Below are 20,811 nucleotides of genomic sequence, written 5' to 3' on the forward strand. Positions count from 1 at the left end.
TACTATATGATATATATATATACATAACATCATAAATATATACGATGGTATTTGTTCAGCGCTTACCATGTGCCAAGCACTGTTCTAAGCACTGGGGGAGATACAAGGTAATCAGGTTGTTCCAAATGGGGCTCATGGTTTTAATCCCCATTTTACAGATGAGGTAACTGAAGCACAGAGCATTTGAGTGACTTGCCCAAAGTCACACAGCTGACAAGTGGTGGAGCCAGGCTTAGAACCCATGACCTCTGACTCCCAAGCCAGCGCTTTTATATATATGCATACATATATATAAACATAACAGAGTTGGTAGACACATCCCCTGTCCATTACAAGCTTACAGTCTAGAAGGGAAGGTAAAGTGACTTGTCTAAACTCACACTTCAGACAAGTGGTGGAGCTGGGATTAGAACCCAGGTTCTCTGGTTCCCAGGCCCACGCTCCTTCCACTAGGCCATGCTGTTTCAGTAACTTCTACCACTGTTGGCACAGCTCCAGCAAGACTAGACTAGACTAGACTAGACTCCAGCAACCCAAGACTAGAACTCTTCCCACCTTCTGACAGACCACTCCCCTGACTCCACTCTCTCCCCTCTCCAGGCCATACTCATATGCCTACTTAATTTTCTAAAAACTCATTCTAGGCATATCTCTCCACTCCTCAAACCTCTCCAATGGTTAGCCATCCAACTATGCATCAATCAGAACTTGTTCACTATTGATTTTAAGGCACCCAACCCAGCCCTCTTTCCAATCAGTCAACCATATTTATTGAACACTTGCTGTGTGCAGAACATTGTACTAAGCACTCGGGACAGAACATATGAAATAGGTGGTAGACAAGTTCCTTGCCCACAAGGAGCTTACAGACTTCAGGAGGAAAGACAATACAAATAAAAAAAAATTCAGATATGTACGTAAGTGAATATGGACATTTACAAGAGAGAAGAAACATGGCCTTATGGAAAGGGCATGGGCCTTGCAGTCAAAAACACCTGGGTTCTAATCCTGGCTCCGCCACTAGTCTGCTGGGTGAACTTGGGCAAATCATTTAGCTTTGCTATGCTTCAGCTACTTCATCTGTAAAATGGGATTAAGATTGTGAGCCCCATGGAATATGGACTGTTTCCAAACTGATTATCTTGAGTCTACCCCATCACTTAGTACTGTGCCTGGCACACGGTAAGTGCTTAACAAATACTATTTTTAAAAAGTGCCATGGTGCTGAGGGTGGATTGAACAAAGCATACAAATCAATCAGTGGTATTTATTGAGTATGTACTATGTGCAGAGTACACGGCTACACAATTGGGACAGAATTGATGCTCATGTTCCCTGCCCACAACCAATCCAAGTGAAAGGGCAGTGCAGAAGGGAAAGGGAGTAGAGGAAATGAGGGCTTAGTCAGAGAAGGTCTCTTGATGATGCGCTGTTAATAAGACTTTGAAGGTGGGGAGAGTGATGACCTATAGGATAAGAAGGGGGAAGGAGTTCCAGGCCCAAAGCAGGACATGGGCAAGATTTCCTCTACAACTCAGCAAGCAATGCTTCACTCTCTAATACCACCAAATTACTGCACCTTGATCTCATCCCTTTAGCTGTTGACTCTTTGCTCACAATCCCCACGTCCTGGGAACTCCTTTCCTCCTTCATAACCTGCACACCCCCATTCCCTGCCTCTGCAAAATCCATATCAATTGATTAATGTCTCCTACAGGAAACCTTCCCTGAATAACCTTTCATCTCCCCGCTGCAATTCTCCCTTCCTTCCTATGCCTACCATTCCCACAGCACTTATATACATGTTGCCGATTTGTACTTCCCAAGAGCTTAGTACTGTGCTCTGCACAAAGTAAGTGCTCAATAAATGCTATTGAATGAATGAACATACACACCCTTATACTTTTGCTTCCCCCAATCTATAATTTTTTTTAATGCCTATCTCCCCCTTCTAAATTCTAAGCTCCTTAATAGTAGGGATCATGTCTATCGACTCTATTGCACGCTCTCAAGAGCCTAGTACAGTGCTGTGAACCCAGAAAGCACTCAGTAAATACCATTAATTGACTGATTAGGCAGAGAGTCCTGACTACTGACTTTAAGGCACTCCAAGAGTTCCCTCCCACTACCTTACTTATCCTCATCGCACTTTCATTAGACCCCAGCTCACATGTTCTGTTCCCCTTTTGCAAACCTTCTCACTACGCTTTGTTCTATTGTCTCTCATGTACAATCTCTTAAGTCCTCTCTTCTGCCTGGAACTCTGCCCCTTTTCATACCTGACACACCAGTTCTCCCCATCTTCAGGACCCTTCTAAAGGCCTTCCTTGATTATGCTTTCACCTCCACAGCCTTTTTATGATGAATAGTAACTACTATTCCTGCACTTACTGTGTGGCCAGCAGTGTTCTATGTGCCGGGATAGATACAAGTTAATCTGTTTGGACATAGTTCCTGTCCCACATGGGACTCAATCTAAAATGGAAGACATTGGCTTTAAACCCCATTTTATGGATGAGGTAACAGGCATAGAACAGTGGGCATGCCTTGCCCAAGGTCACATAATAGACATGAGGTAAAGTTGGAATTTGCATTCCGGGAGTCCTCTGACTCCCAAGTCCATTCATTCACTCACTCAATCGAATTTACTGGGCACTTGGAAAGTACAGTAAAACAATAAAGGGATACAATCCGTGCCCACAATGGGCTTACAGTCTAGGAGGGGGAGACAGACATAAATATAAACAAATAGAATTATAGATACATATATATACATAACTGCTGTGGGGTGGGGAAGGAGGGGAAGAGCAAAGGACTGAGTCAAGGTGACATAGAAGGGAAGGAGAGCTGAGGAAAAGGAAGGTCAGTCTGGGAAGGCCTCTTGAAGGAGGTGCACTTTTAGTAGGGCTTTGAAGGGAGGAAGAGTGATTGATTGGCAGATTTGAGGACTGAGGGCATTCCAGGTGAGAGGTAGGGCATGGGCCAAGGGTCACTGGTGAGATAGATGAGATCAAGGCACAGTGAGAAGGTTAGCACCAGAGAAGCAGAGTATACGGGCTGGGATGTAGAAGGAGAGGGAAGTGAAGTAAAAAGGGGCAAGGTGACAGAGAGTTTAAAGTTAACATCTCCTCCCCTCTTCTCTCTCCCTTCCTCCAGGCTTGCATCTCCTCCTGCCTTCAGGACATCTCTCCTTAGATGACCTCCCACCACCTAAAACTCAACATGTCCAAGATTGAACTCCTTAATCTTCCCTCTCAAACACTGTCCTCTCCCTGACTTTCCCATTTCTGTGGATGGCACTACCATCCTTTCCATCTCAAAAGCCCACAACCTTGGTGTCATTCTTGACTCCAATCTCTCAATCAGTCACCAAAACCTGCCGATTTCACCTTCATTACATTGCCAAGATCCGCCCTTTCCTCTCCATCTGAACTGCTTCCACGGTAGTACAATCACTTATATCCTGACCGGATTACAGTATAAGCATCCTTTCTAATAATAATAATAATAATAATGATGGTGCTTCTTAAGTGCTTACTATGTGCAAAGCACTGTTCTAAGTGCTGGGGAGGTTACAAGGTGATCATGTTCCCCAGGGGGCTCAGTTTTAATCCCCATTTTACAGATGAACTGAGGCACAGAGAAGTTAAGTGACTTGCCCAAAGTCACACATCTGATAGTTGGCAGAGCTGGGATTTGAACCCATGACCTCTGACTCCAAAGCCTGTGCTCTTTCCACTGAGCCAAACTGCCCAACCTTCTGTCTCTCCCCATACTTCACTCTGCTGCCCAGATTATCTTTCTACAGAAACTTTCTGGGTATGTCACCCCCCACCCAAAAACTCCAGTGGTTGCATATCAACCTCTGTATCAGGCAAAAACTCCTCACTATTGGCTTCAAAGTTCTTCGTCACCTTGCCCCCTCCTACCTCACCTCCCTTCTTGCCTTCCACAGCTCAGCCTGCACACTCCACTCCTTTCATGCAATCATACTTAATGAGCACTTTGTACACAGCACTGTATTCAACTCTTAGAAAGTACAATTTGGCAACAGATAGAGACAGTCTCTTCCAAACAGTTGTCTGGATGGGGGAGACAGACGACATAACAAAACAAGACAGACATTAATAGCATTAAAATAGATAAACAGAATTATAGATATATACATATCATTAATAAGATAAATAGAAAAATAAATATGTACAAATATACACAAGTGCTGTGGAGTAGGGAAGGAGGTAGAGCAGAGGGAGGAAGTAGGCTGAAGCTTTGAAGCTCCTCTCACTGTGCTTCGTTTTCACCTGTCCTGCTGTTGATCACCCCTGGTTCAAGTCCTATGCCTGGACTGGAATACATTCCCTCCGCAAATCTGCCAAACCATTCACTCACTTAACTCATTCAATTGTATACATTGAGAGCTTCCTGTGACTGTGAGCCTGTTGGGTAGGGGCCATCTCTATATGTTGCTGATTTGTCCTTCCCAAGCGCTTGGTCCAGTGCTCTGCACACACAGTACGTACTCAATAAACACTAAGAATTTATGGTATTTGTTAACATATCTGTCTCCCCCTCTAGATTGTATGCTCGTTGTGCGCAGGAAATGTGTCCATTATAATTGTTGTATTGTTCCCTCCCAAGTGCTTAGTACAGTGCCCAGTACTCAGTAATTATTCAATAAATATGATGGATTGATAATTTATTTATATTAATTCTTGTCTCCCCCACAAATCTGTAAGCTCATTTTCGGAAGGGATTATACAGCGTTTAGTATAGTCCTCTGTACGCAGTGAGCTCTCAATAACTATGCTTGATTGATACTAATGGATGAGAACCTAGGCCTCTTGATTTCCACAGAAGGCTCTTTCCACTGGACCAACACCAAGCCTAAAATAGGCATGCATAAGGCACCCTTGCCCCTTCTGAATCCGTGCTTCCCAGCTGCTGCACCGGAGGCATGCTGAGCGTGAGCCCCGAAGCGCCGCTGCTGTCCAAAAGGGGTGAAGGTGGCTGCGATGGCCAGGGGCCCGGCGGCGACAACAGGCTCCGAGCGGCCGCCTCGGAGGGTTAGTGGTCCGGCAGCCACGCTGACGCGGTCACCTCGTTGGAGCGGGTCCCTGGCGGGCCTCGGGACCCCTGTACCGCAGCACCCCGGGACCCGGAGGGTGACCCATGCCGCGATCTGGACCGGCCTCACGCTGGACAGAGCCCCAGCCCCGCCCCGGAAGACGCTTTTCTCAGCTTCCGGAGCAGCACACGGGGGCGCTTCATTCCGATACGGCTCCCTCATCACGTGCCTCACGCGCACACGGAGCTTGGGGCGTTCGGGCGTGGTCTGACGGGGAAAAACGCAGTCCCCAAACACCTCCCACTCTCGGCCTTTCTCTCTCCCGAGACCCTCTTTGCAACAGCCCCAGCAACCCGCGCGCATGCGCGGCTTTCTTTAAGCTTCCCCCACTCCCTCACCACTAAGCTTGGCTCCGCGGTGGCGCTCACTTAATCTGAGCAACCCTACGCAGCCACCGTCCTCCTCGGCTGCCCTGACACGTGACCTGTCGCGCACCGTGCGTCCCTCGTTCTCTCAAACTCGGAAGTTCACAACAACTTGTCGAGGGGGTACGGAAACAAAGGAAGACGAGATGGTGAGTGCGCCGGGCGGGCTTGGGGGCGGTGCTGGTTGCTAGTGGGCTACTTCCGGCGGCTTCGGGCGGAAACGGTGTGGTGCTGGATGGTATCGGGAAAGGAGGGGAGAAGAGGCGAGGGTTGTAGCCGGGGTGTGTGGGAAAGGGAAGGGATGAAGGGAGCCGGCGGAGCGGCATGAAGAGTCATCCTCTCCTCAACAACCCCCGCTTCCCCCGTCCGGGGTGAGGGGCAGGGATCAGGTAACGACCCTAAAACACGCCCCCGCGAGAGATTTATTCTAAGAGGGGGAATGGGTGCGGCTATTAACACAGGTGGAAGGTATCCAGGGATTTATACCCCAGAAAGGTGAAATAAGCCATATAAAGAGATTATGTCCCAGGAGGGTAATGTAAAGAAGGGAAACGGGTGTGTGAAGTGTATTACGATATTATGTACAGTATATTGCATGGCTTCACTATAAACTCATGGGTAGGGAATGTGCCCACTAATTCTGTTGTGTTGTATCAAGCTCTTAATACAGTGTTCAGCACACAGTAAGCACTCAATAAATGTCACTCAAGTATCATTCACTGGTTGAACTGCTGCTTGGCACGTAGTAACCGCTTAACACATGCCGTCGTTATTATTATTATTATTGAAGTTATTCCATTGAGGGGGCACCACAGAAAAAATATAGCCAGGTGATATTATTGTAGGGATAGGCATGTGTGTAGTGTGAGTAAATGCGGGGAGTGTTTTCATTGAAAGGTGAACATCGGGCTGGCCATGAAGCATAAGAGAAGCGGCGTGGCTCAGTGGAAAGCTTTGGAGTCAGAGGTCATGGGTTCAGATCCGGATCCACCAATTGTCAGCTGTGTGACTTTGGGTAAGTCACTTCAGTCAATCAATCAGTCATATTTATTGAGCACTTACTGTTTGCAGAGCACTGTATCCCTGTGCCACAGTTACCTCATCAGTAAAATGGGGATTAAGACTGTGAGCCCCCCGTGGGACAACCTGATCACCTTGTACCCCCCCCAGCGCTTAGAACAGTGCTTAATAAATGCCATTATTATTATTATTATTATTTATTGAGTACTTAATAGGTTCAGAGCACAGTACTAAGTGCTTTGGAGAGTACATTAGATTAATAGACACAGTCTCTGCCCTAGAGGAGTTTACAATCTAGTGGGGAGCCAGACATTAAAGTATATTGCAAGGTAAGGAAAGCAACTGAATATAAGGACATAAACATACTACTTTTTGTGAGTTGGGTGAGTGTCAAGGTTTCTTAGGCAGGGTACAGGTGTGAGTACATAGGTGATGGAGAGTAGGGTGGGGACATAATGAAATTTTGCGGGCAAAATTCCTGGGACAGATGTGATTTTAGTAGGACTTTGAAGGTGGGAAAAGTGGCAGTCTGTTGGGGAAGAAGGGGGACAGGACAGACTGGAAGGAGGGGCACAGTGAGTGGGCAACTATGAGAGAAGAGCTTGAGGCACAGTAAATAGGTTGGTATTAGAGCAAAGAGGAGGAGATTAAACATCTAAGAAGAAGACATTTCATTACGTCCCCATGGAGGGATAACATACTGTAGTAGGAAAATAACAGGTACAGTGTGAGTGGTGATATATAACCATTCTGTAGAAGAGAAACTTCACACTATGTATAGAAAAGGGTATGTCAGAGGCAAGTTTATTACTACTAGTGCTTCTTCCAGCACCGATAGGGACAGGCAGTTGAGCAGCAGAAATTCATTCAGTCGTATTTATTGAGCTCTTACTGTAGGCAGAGCAGTGTACCAAGATTTTGAACACTACAATTCACAAATCCCCCTGCTAATCAAGTCCACTTCGGTTCTGAAAAAAAACAAAACAAAACAGAGCTTCCTTTTTTAACAGTATCTAATTTAATCAAAGTACAATACAGGATAAATACAGTTGGGTGGGCATCAACACATTTTGGAGTGGTGTTTTCTACCTTATTCTCAAGGTGATTAAACCCATTTAACCACATTAAAGGAGTAGTTTCATCTTGCTCTCAGCTATTCCTTGAAAATAAAGTGAAGATATGTTGTGAACTGGATTGCTTCCATAACCAGAGGCAGGCCTAGAGCTGAAAAGGCAAAGAGAGAGAGAAAGGGCAAATGCAGGGCTTTCACCATTGTTCTTCCACACATCCAAGATAGGGATATCAAAAGGTGATCTCCTGGGAAGAAGGACAATCTCTGATGGGCTTTCAGCAAGGAGAGAACAAGTGTTTGGATTTACCAGGAGGAAATTAATGGAGGTGTTATTTGACCCTCTATCTGGAGAGTGGTACCTGGGGTTAACTCTCCCATCATGAAGGTGACAGGAAGTATATTGCAGCCCAAAGGCATGCACCAGGTTATTCTGCCTCATCTCGGGGGAATAGAGGAGGTTCATTCATTCATTCATTCAGTCGTATTTATTGAGCGCTTACTTGTGCAGAGCACTGTACTAAGCACTTGGAGAGTACAATTCAGCAACAAATAGAGACAATCCCTACCGAACGGGCTCACAGTCTAGAAGCAAGGAGGCAGGCAGCAAAACAAAACAAGCAAGTGGACAGGCATCAATAGCATCAGTGTAAATAAATAGAAATATAAACACACTTCATTAATACAATAAATAGAATAATAAATGTACATGTACATACACAAGTACTCTGGGGTGGAGGGTAGTGCAGAGGGAGGGAGTAGGGGCAATGGGGAGGGAAGGAGAAGCAGAGGAAAAGGGGGGCTCAGTCTGGGAAGGCCTTCTGGAGGAGATGAGCTTTCAGTAAGGCTTTGAAGAGGGACAAGTGTGCTAGGAGGTGGGCACTGAAGAAGAGCTGTGTCTCATTTCTAGACTGGAGCTGACTGTTTTCTAGAATCACTAGAGAAGTGAGTTCATCAGGATGGAAGTTGATAATAAAGTGAGCTGGGGACCACAACAATTTGTTCCCTTGGGGGTTGTCATTTCTGGGCAGTGGTTGACTTGGGGACAGCATGGATTTCTGGAGGATTTTTCAGTGTGTGTGAATGTAAAATTTGAAATTGCTTCTCAGGAACATGGCCGATGGATGACCCTGAGTGGCAGTTACGAAAAGATAATTGTCCTGAAGCAACTTTAACAAGCAAAAAACCCACAGAAAGAAATGCTACTTCTCCTTACTGCCACACAGAAACAATGAAGTACAGGTTGGCTGTCCTTGGTTAAGAAGATACCAGGGTTATAAGGCGGGAAAGCCCAAAATTTCCTGACTCTAACAGTTCCTAAGACAGTGTGCCAACCTGTCTCCAGAAAATGAAGATGAAAATAAAGCCACTGGAGTGAGTGAGTTCAATAAGGGAGAAAATGATAGTCTAGCATAAGGTCCCAGGAGGATGATACTGTGCCCTGTGGCTCACTTAGGCATGTGGGACAGGGTTTATGTCCAACCTATAAATGTGTATCTACTCCAGTGCTTACAACAGTGCTTGACACATAGTAAGCGTTTCACAGATAGCATAAAAATAAAAGGGGCAGCTGGTAAGAGTTTCCAAAAAAGATGTCAGAGCAGTGAAGATTCAGGACTGCAAAATTGGGAGTAGCAGCGCAGGCTTAAATGAGGAGAGCATTCATTCATTCAGTCAGTCATATTTATTGAGTGCTTACTGTGTGCAGAGCACTGTACTAAACGCTTGGGAAGTGTAAGTTGGCAACATATAGAGATGGTCCCTACCCAACAGTGAGCTCACAGTCTGGAAGGAGGAGAACAGTCTAGAGTGGGGAGGGAGCACTGTACTCAATTTGGGGATGTACAGTAAAACAGTTGGTGGCCATGATCCTTGCCCACCAGGAGCACACAGTCTACAGGCAGAGACAGACAGTGAAAGAAATTAAAGATAGTGTGAATAAGAGAGTATAAGGATTTGTACCTAAGCGCTTTGGGGTGAATATCAAAGTATCAAAGAGGTACATGGAAACATCTATGGATGATGGGGGTAGAGTAGGTAGAGTTAGGAAAGCCTTCTTGGAGGAGATGAGATTTTTAGGAGGGTTTTGAATGTGGGGAGAGTTGTGGATTGTCAGATCTGAAGGGGGAAGGTGTCCCAGAAAGGAGGAGTCAGCAACAGAATAGACAATAATGAGGTATTGCGAGTAGGTTGGCATTAGACGAGTGAAGTGTGTGGACTGGGATGTAGTTCAGTCCCCATTCCCTCCCACCGTATAAAAACCTTACCCCACTCCTCCCCTCCTTAACGTCCATCTTCAACCGCTTACTCTCCAATGGCTTCTTCCCATCTGTCTTCAAATATGCCCATGTCTCCCCTATCCTAAAAAAACCCTCCCTTGACCCCATAGCCCTTCCAAACTCCTGGAGCAAGTCATCTAAGCTCACTGCCTTGAATTCCTCTCCTTCAACTCTCTCCTGGAACCCCTCCAATCTGGCTTCCATCTCTCCACTCCATTGAAACCGCCCTCTCAATGTCCTCCATTTTGCTAAGTCCAATAGCCCCTACTCTATCCTAATCCTTCTCAACCTCTCAGCTGCCTTTGACAATGTCAACCATCCCCTTCTCCTCAACATGTTATCCAACCTTAGCTTCACTGACTACATCCTCTCCTGGTTTTCCTCTTATCTCTGGTCCTTCATTCTCGGTCTCCTTTATGAGCTTCTCCTCCCTGTCCCATTCCCTAACTTGTAGCGGTTCCTCAAGGGTCAGTTCTTCATCCCCTTCTGTTCTCCATTTAAACTCCCTCCCTTGTTGAACTCATTCACTCATCATCGCTATGCAGATGATACCCAAATCTACATCCCCTCCCCTGTTCTCTCTCCCTCCCTCCCTCCCTCCCTCCCTCCAGGCTCGCATCTCCTCAAGCCTTCAGGACATATCCACCTGGATGTCCTCAAACCACCTAAAACTCAACATGTCCAAGACTGAGCTCCCAAACCCTGTCCTCTTCCTGACTTTCCCATCACTGTGGATGGCACTACCATCTTTTCCATCTCACAATCCCAAGCTTGGTGTCATCCTTGACTCCATTCTCTCATTCACTCCACATATCCAATCCCTCACCAAATCCTGCTGGTCTCACCTTCACAACATCATCAAGATCTGCCCTTTCCTCTCCATCCAAACTGCTATCATGTTAGTACAATCACTTGTCCAATCCTGACTGGATTTCTGCATCAGCATCCTTTCTGATCTCCCAACCTCCTCTCTCTCTCCACTTTAGAATGCTGCCTGGATTATCTTTCTATGGAAACGTTCTGGGCATGTCACCCCCTCCTCAAAAATCTTCAGTGGTTAACTGTCTACCCCCCATCAGTCAAAAACTCCTCATTATTACCTTCACAGCTCTCCATCACCTTGCCTCCTCCCACCTCACCTCCCTTCTCTCCTACATACCAGCCCGCAAACTCCGCTTCTTTGCTACTAACTTTCTCTCTGTGCCTCATTCTCGCCTGTCCTGCCATCGACCTATCTCTTGCCTGGAATATCCTCCCTCCTCAAATCTGCCAAACAATCACTCTTCCCCCCTTCAAAGCCCTACTGGAGGCTCACCTCCTCCAGGAGGCGTTCCCAGACTGAACACCCTTTTTCCTCAGCTCTCTTTCCTCATTAACCCCAACTCTTTCCCTGTGCTCTAACCCGTCCTCCCCTCCCCACAGCACTTGTGTGTATGTACATATCTATAATTGTATTTATTTGTATTAATGCCTTTTTATTTGTTTTGATGTGTAAATATGTCTCTAATTGTATTTATTTATATGATACTATTGATGCCTGTTCACTTGTTTTGATGTCTGTCTCCCTCTTCTAGATTGTAAACCCATTGTGGGCAGGGATTGTCTTCATTGCTGAGTTGTACTTTCCAAGTGTCTAGTACAGTGCTCTGCACACAATAAATGCTCAGTAAATACGATTGAATGAATGAATGAATGAGTGAATGAATGAATAGGAGATCAGCAAAGTAAGGATTGATTCATTCATTCAATCATATTTATTAAGCGCTTAGCACTGGACTAAGCGCTTGGGAAGTACAAATTGTCAACATATAGAGATGGTCCCTACCCAACAACGGGCTCACAGTCTAGAAGGGGAAGACAGACAACAAAACATATTAACAAAATAAAATAAATAGAATAAATATGTACAAATAAAATCAATCAATCAATCATATTTATTGAGTACTTACTGTGTGCAGAGCACTGTACTAAGCACACAGTAAGTGCTTAATAAATATGACTGAATGAATGAATCAATCCTTGCAAGTTGGCAACTTATAGAGATGGTCCCTACCCAACAGTGGGCTCACAGTCTAGAAGGGGGAGACAGAGAACAAAACATATTAACAAAATAAAATAAATAGAATAAATATGTACAAATAAAATCAATCGACCAATCAATCATATTTATTGAGCGCTTACTCTGTGCAGAGCACTGTACTAAGCGCTTGGGAAGTACAAGTTGGCAACATATAGAGATGGTCCCTTACCCAACAGTGGGCTCACAGTCTAGAAGGGGGAGACAGAGAACAAAACAAAACATAGTAACAAAATAAAATAAATAGAATAAATATGTAGAAGTAAAATAAATCAATAAATAGAGTACTAAATATGTACAAACATATATACATATGTACAGGTGCTGTGGGGCAGCGAAGGAGGTAAGGTGGGGGGAAGGAAGGAGGGTGCCCCGTTTGGGAAGGCCTCCTTGAGGAGGTGAGCTCTCAGTAGGGCCTTGAAGGGAGGAAGAGAGCTAGCTTGGCAGATGTGGGGAGGGAGGGCATTCCAGGCCAGGGGGATGACGTGGGCCGGGGGTCGATGGCAGGACAGGCGAGAACGAGGCATGGTGAGGTGAGTAGTGGCAGAGGTGCGGAGGGTGCGGGCTGGGCTGGAGAAGGAGAGAAGGGAGGTGAGGTAGGAGGGGGCGAGGTGATGGACAGCCTTGAAGCTGAGGGTGAGGAGTTTCTGCCTGATGCGTAGGTTGATTGGTAGCCACTGGAGATTTTTGAGGAGTAGAGTAACATGCCCAGAGCGTTTCTGCGCAAAGACTATCTGGACAGCGGCGTGAAGTATGGATTGAAGTGGGGAGAGACAAAAGGATGGGAGATGGTAGAGGAGGCTGATACAGTAGTCCAGACAGGATGGGATGAGAGCTTGAACAAGCAGGGTAGCAGTTTGGATGGAGAGGAAAGGGCAGATCTTGGCAATGTTGCGGAGCCGAGACCGGCAGGTTTTGGTGACGGCTTTGATGTGGGGGTGAACGAGAGAGCGGAGTTGAGGATGACACCATGTTCGCGGGCTTGTGAGACGGGAAGGATGGTAGTGACGTCAACAGTGATGGGAAAGTCAGGGAGGCGGCAGGGTTTGGGAGGGAAGATAAGGAGTTCAGTCTTGGACATATTTAGTTTTAGATGGCGGGCAGACATCCAGATGGAGATGTCCTGAAGGCAGGAGGAGACACAAGCATGAAGGGAGGGAGATAGAGCAGGGGCAGAGATGGAGATTTGGGTGTCATCACGTAGAGATGATAGTTGAAGCCATGGGAGCGAATGAGTTCACCAAGGGAGTGAATGTAGATAAAGAACAGAAGGGGACCAAGTACTGTCCTTGAGGAACCCCTACACTAAGGGGATGGGAGGGGGAGAAGCCCGCAAAGGAGACTGAGAATAAATGGCTGGAGAGATAAGAGGAGAACCAGGAGAGGACAGAGTCTGTGAAGCCAAGGTTGGATAGCGGGTTGAGGAGAAGGGGGTGGTCCACAGTGTCAAAGGCAGCTGAGAGATTGAGGAGGATTAGGATAGAGCAGGAGCCGTTGGATTTGGCAAGAAGGAGGTCATTGGTGAGAGGGCAGTTTCAGTGGAGTGTAGGGGACAGAAGCCAGATTGGAGGCGGTCAAGGAGAGAGTTGGCATTGAGGAATTTGAGACAGCAAGTGTAGACAACTCATTCCTTTCATTTGGAAAGGAATGGTAGGAGAGAGGTTGATAACTAGAAGGGGAGGTGGGGTCAAGTGAGGGTATTTTTAGGATGGGGGAGACTTGGGCATGTTTGGAGGCAGAGGGGAAGGAACCAGTGGAGAGTGAGCGGTTGAAGATGGAAGTAAATGAGGGGAGAAGGGAAGGGGCAAGAGATTTCATAAGATGAGAGGGAATGGGGTCTGAAGCACAGGTGGATGGAGTAGCACTTGGGGGAGGAGATCTCATCTGAAGATACTTCTGGGAAGGATGGGTGAGTAGCAGAGAGGGTTGAGAGCAGAGGGGGTTGGAGAAGGGGAAGGAGTGACTTTGGGGAGCCCAGACCTGATGGAGTTAATTTTACTAATGAAGTAGGAGGCCAGATCTTTAGGGGTGAGAGGTGGAGGAACAAGGGGCTTGAGAAGGGAGTTAAATGTGTGGAAGAGCTGATGGGGATGCTGGGCATGGGTGTCAATAAGGGAGGTGAAGTCGTTTTGCCTGGCAGAGGAGAGGGCAGCGTTAAGGCAGGAAAGGATAAACTTGAACAAGCTTGGCTTGGTGTTTAGACTTTTGCCAGCAGCGTTCAGCAGCTCGAGCATAAGAACGAAGGAGGCGGACAGTGGCAGTGATCCAAGGCTGTGTGTTAGTGGTATGAGAGTGGTGAAGGGAAAGGGGAGCGAGTGAGTTGAGTTGAGTAGAGAGGGTGGAGTTGAGAGCAGTAATCTGGTTATCAAGATTGAGTAGAGAGGAAAGGGAGGTAAGGTGGGGTGTGGAGGCGCTGAGAAAGACGCTTGGGGCCGGGAAAGCGGAGGTCTCTGAAGTAGTAATATAGATTTACAGGGGAGAGGAGTGTGAGTGAGGAGGCAGGTGAGAAGGTTATGATCAGAGAGAGGGATTTCAGAGTTGGTTAGGGTGGAGATAGTGCAGCGGTAGGAGATGATGAGGTTGAGGGTGTGACCAAGTTGGTGAGTGGGCGAGGTTGGGTGGAGCAGGAGGTTGGCAGCATCAAGGAGAGGTAGAAGGTGGGCAGCAGAGGAATGAAAGCAGACTGAGTGCTTTTAGGGGTATGGTAAGGCATTTCTGTTTGATGCGGAGGTTTATGGCAATCATTGGAGGTTTTGAATGACTGGGAAGACATGGACTGAACAGTTTTTAAGAAAAATGATCCAGGCAGCAGACTGAAGTGTGGACTGGAGTGGGGAGAGATAGAAGGCAGGAAGGTCAGTTAGGAAGTTGAAGCAGTAGTCAGGGTGGGAAATAAGTGCTTGGGGTCAGCATGGTAGCAGTTTGGGTGGCCTGGAATGCCTTCCCTTTTCAAATCTGACAACAGTTACTCTCCTCACCTTCAAAGCTTTATTGAAACCAAGTCTCCTCCAAGAGGCCTTCCTTGACTAAGCCCTCAACTCCTTCTTGCCCACTTCCTTCTGAGTTGCCCGGATTTGCCTAATTTTACCCCACCCTTAGCCTCACAGCACTTAGTTACACATCTGTAATTTATATTAATGTCTAGACTGTAAGCTCATTATGGATAGGGATCATGTCTGTTACAATGCCTTGCACACTGTAAGTGCTCAATAAATATGATTGATTGACAGGGAGGAAAGGGTGGATTCTGGATTTCTTGTGAAAGTAGAACTGATTGGATTTTGTGGTAGGTTGATAGCAAGTAGAGTGAGGGAGTAAAGGGGTAAGGTAGCTAAATACAGTGCCCGAATTTGCACTGCGTTTGCGTACTGTGGGGTATTAAACCTGAAAGGAGAACACAAGGTAACTGGAAACACAAGGTAACAGAACACATGGTAACTGACTGGTAAGCATAGCTTAGGAAAAGAGAGGACAGAGGAAGATAAGTGTGAATTTACTCCAGAAAGCACGGAGAACATAAAAGTAATCACGGAGAGAAATCACACAGAGTTTCACTTGAGAGTGGGTCAGTCAGTCAAACAAGCAAATTTTCCCCAAGTGTCAGCAGGGCACAGAGCCCCCCAATTAGAGGGTCTTTGTTGCTTACAAAGATCACCCTCTATACTGTAAGTTTGTTGTGGGAAAGGAATGTGTCTATTATGTTGTTATATTGTGTTCTCCCAAGCACTTAGTACAGTACTCTGCACAAGTAAGCACTCAATAAATATGACTAATTGATCAGATAGTGGTATTGAGATGCAAGCATTGAAGCGTAAGAGAGAATGATGAAATTGCCCAAATCTACAGCAGATAATAGGGCATCCAGACTTCATTGGCCTGGAAGGCTTTCCCAGCTGATGCCCCTCAGAGAGGACAGACAGGCCGCTTGTGGTGGCAGCAGGCGTTAGTTGCTGAAGCGAGGAAGATGGGATAGGGTTATCATGGCTCAGTCTTTCCACCCAATTCCACAGTTAACATGACACTGATCTTGCCCATTGTTGGGTAGGGACTGTCTATATATGTTGCCGATTTGTACTTCCCAAGTGCTTAGTACAGTGCTTTGCACACAGTAAGTGCTCAATAAATACAATTGAATGAATGAATTGAATCTTTGGCTGAATGTGCCTAGCTTCAGAGAGAAAAACTGAAGCCAACAAAGTTGGGGGAAGGGTTTTGTGCCACACCCCTTAACCCAGGACTGCTCTGTCATTACCCCCTATCAGCGAGTACACTCCTCAAATTTTGGACTCAGGTAAAGGAGCAGCAGGGAGAGCAGCCGGCCACATTGTTTGGTATAGATTGGTTCAGTTGTTACTTCTCTGGGAAGAAGAGTGTTTGCAAGGTTCCCAGAACCCCAGACAAAGAGGATCTAGGCAACAGAATCAGAGAAGCTGCCACAATCTAGGTGGAAGCATGTTTCCCTTCCTTCCTCTTTGGGGTTTCTGAACTACTAGTCACAGAAGGCGTTGCTGCTTTGCCTTAATAGATGCCCAAGGGCAGATTATTGTGAGACAAGCTGGAGCCCTTTCCCTGCCCTAAGCTGTCTCTGTCCCAGTTGCCTTGTGTCTATCTCAGCGCTTAGTACTGTCCTTTATGCATAGTAAGCACTTAATTACTATCACCCAAAAACCCTCATCCAAGTATCTTCCATTGCCCCACACACCTTCCCCTGCCTTCGCACCAACTTCTTTGACTCCTTCTCATCCTCTGGTACATGAACAGAGTGTTGTGCTGTGAATGAGTGAATGTTCTGTGAGTGGGGAGCAGGGGTGAGTTGCAGTGCTGTTTCCACTGAGAGCAGGACAAGAGCATAACAAGAGGTTTGGTTTAGACCTCAAGGAGAATTTCCCTGTTAGCCAGGACTGCCTTCTCCAAAGATTTTTTTGTTTTTGAGGGCATTGCTTCCTGATTCAGGGGATTGAACTGATCTCCCCAAGTCCTTCCCAGCACTAGGATTCAATAACTGGGTGGGCAAGGATAAATTTGGTGATAAATCAAGCTCTCTGAAAGAGAAGTCATCTCTAAAATGAAATTTCTTCTCTCTCCCTCTTGCTGTAAATTCCATAGGCTGTCTTAGGAGTTTATCCCAGAACTTCAGGGACTGGCTCTGAATTTGGCTCCTCCTGTTATTTCAACACTTCTCAGATTTCACCTGGATGTAGAAATGATCCTGGATCCTACTGACAGGTGCACAGGTCCCAGGCAGATCCCTGATTTAGGAAGTGGCCTTGTTGGGTTGGTTTCTCAAGGCTGTTGTACTTTAGTTTGTTTCTTCAGCTACATTCCTGTAGGGGCACTTCCCAATTCCCTTAACTCCTTCTAAAATAATAATAATAATAATAATAATAATAATAATCGTAATTGTGATGTGTGTTAAGCACTTTTTTTATGTCATGCACTATGCTAAGCACTGGAGTAGATTCAAAATAAACAGATTGAACATAGTTTCTGTCCCACCTAGAGCCCTACAGTCTAAGTAGGAGGGAGAACAGATATCAACCCTTCATTTTATGGATGAGGAAACTTAGGCCCAGAGAAGATAAGTGATTTATCCAAAGTAGCAAAGCACGCTAGAGGTAGAGCTGGGATTAAGACCCAGTTCCTCTGATTCCCAGAACCGTGCTCTTTCTATTATCAATCAATCAAATAAAAGTAGTAGTAATAATTGTGGTTTTTGTTAAGTGTCTACTCTGTGCCAGGTACTGTACCAAGTGTTTTGCACTGGAATATGCTGGGCAGGTGGGGAGCGGAGGGAGAGAGAAAGGATTAATTTTGAGACACCCCTCACAGGTGACCCTTTCTAACGGAATCTGGTCCCTAAGATAACAGGAGAATCGTGCGTTAAGGGATGGGGGTATTCTGAGGCAGTACTGAAAGAGAGTTGCTGGCGCCAAAGGGAAATTGGCCAGAAGGCCCGCTGAGATAGGGAAGAAGCCAATCTGTGCCCTGGCCATGGCCATCAGGAAGTGGGAGGTGGCAAAGATGATGATTTGTACCTAGCCAGAAACACATTTGAATGGTCATGCTAAGTGTACAGAACATGTCAGAACATACCAAGTCAGCACAGTGGATGGTTTGGGTGGAGAGCTCCGTTCCCCAGAGGCCCGCCCGCAATCACACCGCGTGGCCCCCGGTACTCCCAGAAGGATCCTCTCTTCAGAGCGCCGCCATAGGTGCCCGGGACTCCGTTCCCGAGAGGCCCGCCCGCCCGCCATCACACCGCGCGGCCTTGCTGCTCCCGGAAGGATCCTCCCCTCAGAGCGCCCCCCATAGACGTCCCCTGCTTCCACCTCCCCCTCATTTAAGCGACCTTCCTTAAAGTGCCCCCCATCCCCCCCCCTTCTCGTTCCGGTTCTGACTGACTCTCTCCCCGCACCCTGGGAAAAAGGCCCTTGTTATCACCAAGTTACATTAAGGACAACCTCATTCACACCTTCTCAGCCCTCCCATGCTAGTTGGCTGTTAACTCCTGTCCCTAGGTATCTCTGCTCCCTGACCCCCTTAACAGGTCCACCCTACTACAGCACATAATAGTTTGTATCTGCTCTTTGTGACATCATTATCTGCCAATTTTATTATTGCCATAGCTTGTTAATTGTTTAACTACCCCCTGTGATGCCATCGCCTATTTATATCATTGCTACTGTTCTATCGCTTATGCATCTCAACTGTTAACCTCCCACTATAGTCACTCGCCCTGCTGACCTCACCATGAACTTTCAATTCCCTTGCTCCCAATTGCCCTTCCCATTCCTCACCTTCCCTTTCCCCTCTCCCACCCAGCTTTTTCCCTCCCTCTCCCCCATCAAGACCACTCCCCCTCACCCCCTACCAAGGATCCCTCTGTACCAGCACCAGTCTGCCATTCCTCCCTCCCAGCCCCCTCCTTCCTCTTCTCCCCGCCCCCACCCCATCCCAGTTCTCCTTTCCCATCGTCACCCCTCTTCCCACTCTCCCCACCTAGGCCCCCGCCAACTCATCCCAATCCAAACCCTCCCCACCCCTTGCACCCTTCCCCCTCCCTCTCCTCCCTTGACAGCTGCTGTCAAGTGTGGCCTCTGGAACCCCTGCTCCATTTTAAGTAAGATCCCTTTCATCCTGGACCTATTCCTTTCCAGCTCTCTACTCCTCCTCGCCCTAACTGAAACATGGTTGTCTCTGGACGACTCGGTCTCTTCTGCTGCTCTCTCCACTGGAGGCCGCTTCTTCTCCCACTCCCCCAGACTCACCGGAAAAGGAGGAGGTGATGGTTTCCTTCTCGCCCCACAGTGTCGCTTTCGCACTATCCCTCCTTCCCCTTCCCTTTCCTTCCCTTCCTTTGAAGCCCACATTATTCGCCTCTACCACCCCCTCCAGGTTCTTGTAGCCATAATCTACGACCCCCTCAGCCCCACCTCCAACTTCTTTAACAATTTTGACCCCTTCCTCACCTTCCTTCTCTCCTTTTCCATGCCCACTCTGATCCTCGGAGACTTCAACATCCACATGGATATCCCTGATGACTCCTCTGCTGCCCGCCTTCTATCTCTCCTCGACACTTGCAACCTCTTGCTCCACCCCACCTCACCCACTCACCAACTTGGTCATACCCTCGACCTCATCATCTCCTGTCGCTGCACTGTGTCCACCCTCACCAACTCTGAAATCCCTCTCTCTGATCATAATCTTCTCAACTGCCTCCTCACTCACACTCCTTTCCCCTGTAAATCCATATTACTCTCTCACAGAGATCTCCGCTATCTTGACCCTATCCATCTTTCTGAGCGCCTCACACCCCACCTCGCCTCCCTCTCCTCTCTACCCAGTCTTGATGATCAGATTACTGCTCTAAACTCTACCCTTTCTACTCAGCTAGACTCAATCGCTCCCCTTTCCCTTCGCCACTCTCGTACCACTAACCCACAGCCCTGGATCACTGCCACTGTCCGCCTCCTTCGCTCTTATGCACGAGCTGCCGAACGCTGCTGGTGAAAGTCTAAACACCATGCCAACCTCGTTCACTTCAAGTTTATCCTTTCCTGCCTTAACTCAGCCCTCTCCTCTTCCAGACAAAACTATTTCTCTTTCCTTATTGACACCCATGCCCATCATCCCTGCCAGCTCTTCTGTACATTCAACTCCCTTCTCAGGCCCCCGGTTCCCTCCCCTCCTCCTTCCCTCACCCCCAACGATCTGACCTCCTACTTTATTAACAAAATTAAATCCAGCAGGTCCTACCTCCCCAAAGTCACTCCCCCTCCTTTCTCCAACCCCCTGGCTCTCAGCACTCTCTGCTACTCTCCCATCCTTCCCAGCAGTATCCTCAGAGGAGCTCTCCTCCCTCCTCTCAAGTGCTACTCCGGCCACCTGTGCTTCTGACCCCATTCCCTCTCATCTCATGAAATCTCTCACTCCATCCCTTCTCCCTTCTTTAACTTCCATCTTCAACCGTTCTCTCTCCACTGGTTCCTTCCCCTCTGCCTTCAAACATGCCCATGTCTCTCCCATCCTAAAAAACCCTCTCTTGACCCCACCTCACCTTCTAGTTATCGCCCCATCTCCCTCCTACCATTCCTTTCCAAACTCCTTCAGTGGGTTGTCTACACATGCTGCCTCGAATTCCTCAACACCAACTCTCTCCTCGACCCCCTCCGGTCTGGCTTCCATCCCCTACATTCCACGGAAACTGCCCTCTCAAAGGTCACCAGTGACCTCCTGCTTGCCAAATCCAACGGCTCATAACTCTATCCTAATCCTCCTTGACCTCTCAGCTGCCTTCAACACTGTGGACCACCCCCTTCTCCTCAACACGCTATCCGACCTTGGCTTCACAGACTCCATCCTCTCCTGGTTCTCCT

At 47.3% G+C, this 20,811-nt stretch overlaps 1 protein-coding gene across 3 annotated transcripts in view; it reads left to right on the forward strand.

Annotated features, from left to right (window-relative positions):
- The first annotated feature begins 5,376 nt into the window (after positions 1-5,376).
- Positions 5,377-20,811, forward strand: part of LOC119947123 (alpha-1,3-mannosyl-glycoprotein 2-beta-N-acetylglucosaminyltransferase-like) — a 50,581-nt gene continuing 35,146 nt past the window's right edge. Inside the window, exons 1-2 of one of the 3 annotated variants that reach the window (XR_005456474.1) lie at positions 5,377-5,639; positions 6,388-6,485. The gene's annotated coding sequence lies outside the window, so the exon portion shown is untranslated. Of the gene's footprint in view, positions 5,640-5,813; positions 5,880-6,387; positions 6,486-20,811 lie in introns of those variants that run through there. The other 2 variants (XM_038768666.1, XM_038768667.1) reach the window with 2 other exon arrangements.

The sequence above is a fragment of the Tachyglossus aculeatus genome, chromosome Y4 (assembly GCF_015852505.1).
Source record: "Tachyglossus aculeatus isolate mTacAcu1 chromosome Y4, mTacAcu1.pri, whole genome shotgun sequence".
Lineage (NCBI taxonomy): Eukaryota > Metazoa > Chordata > Mammalia > Monotremata > Tachyglossidae > Tachyglossus > Tachyglossus aculeatus.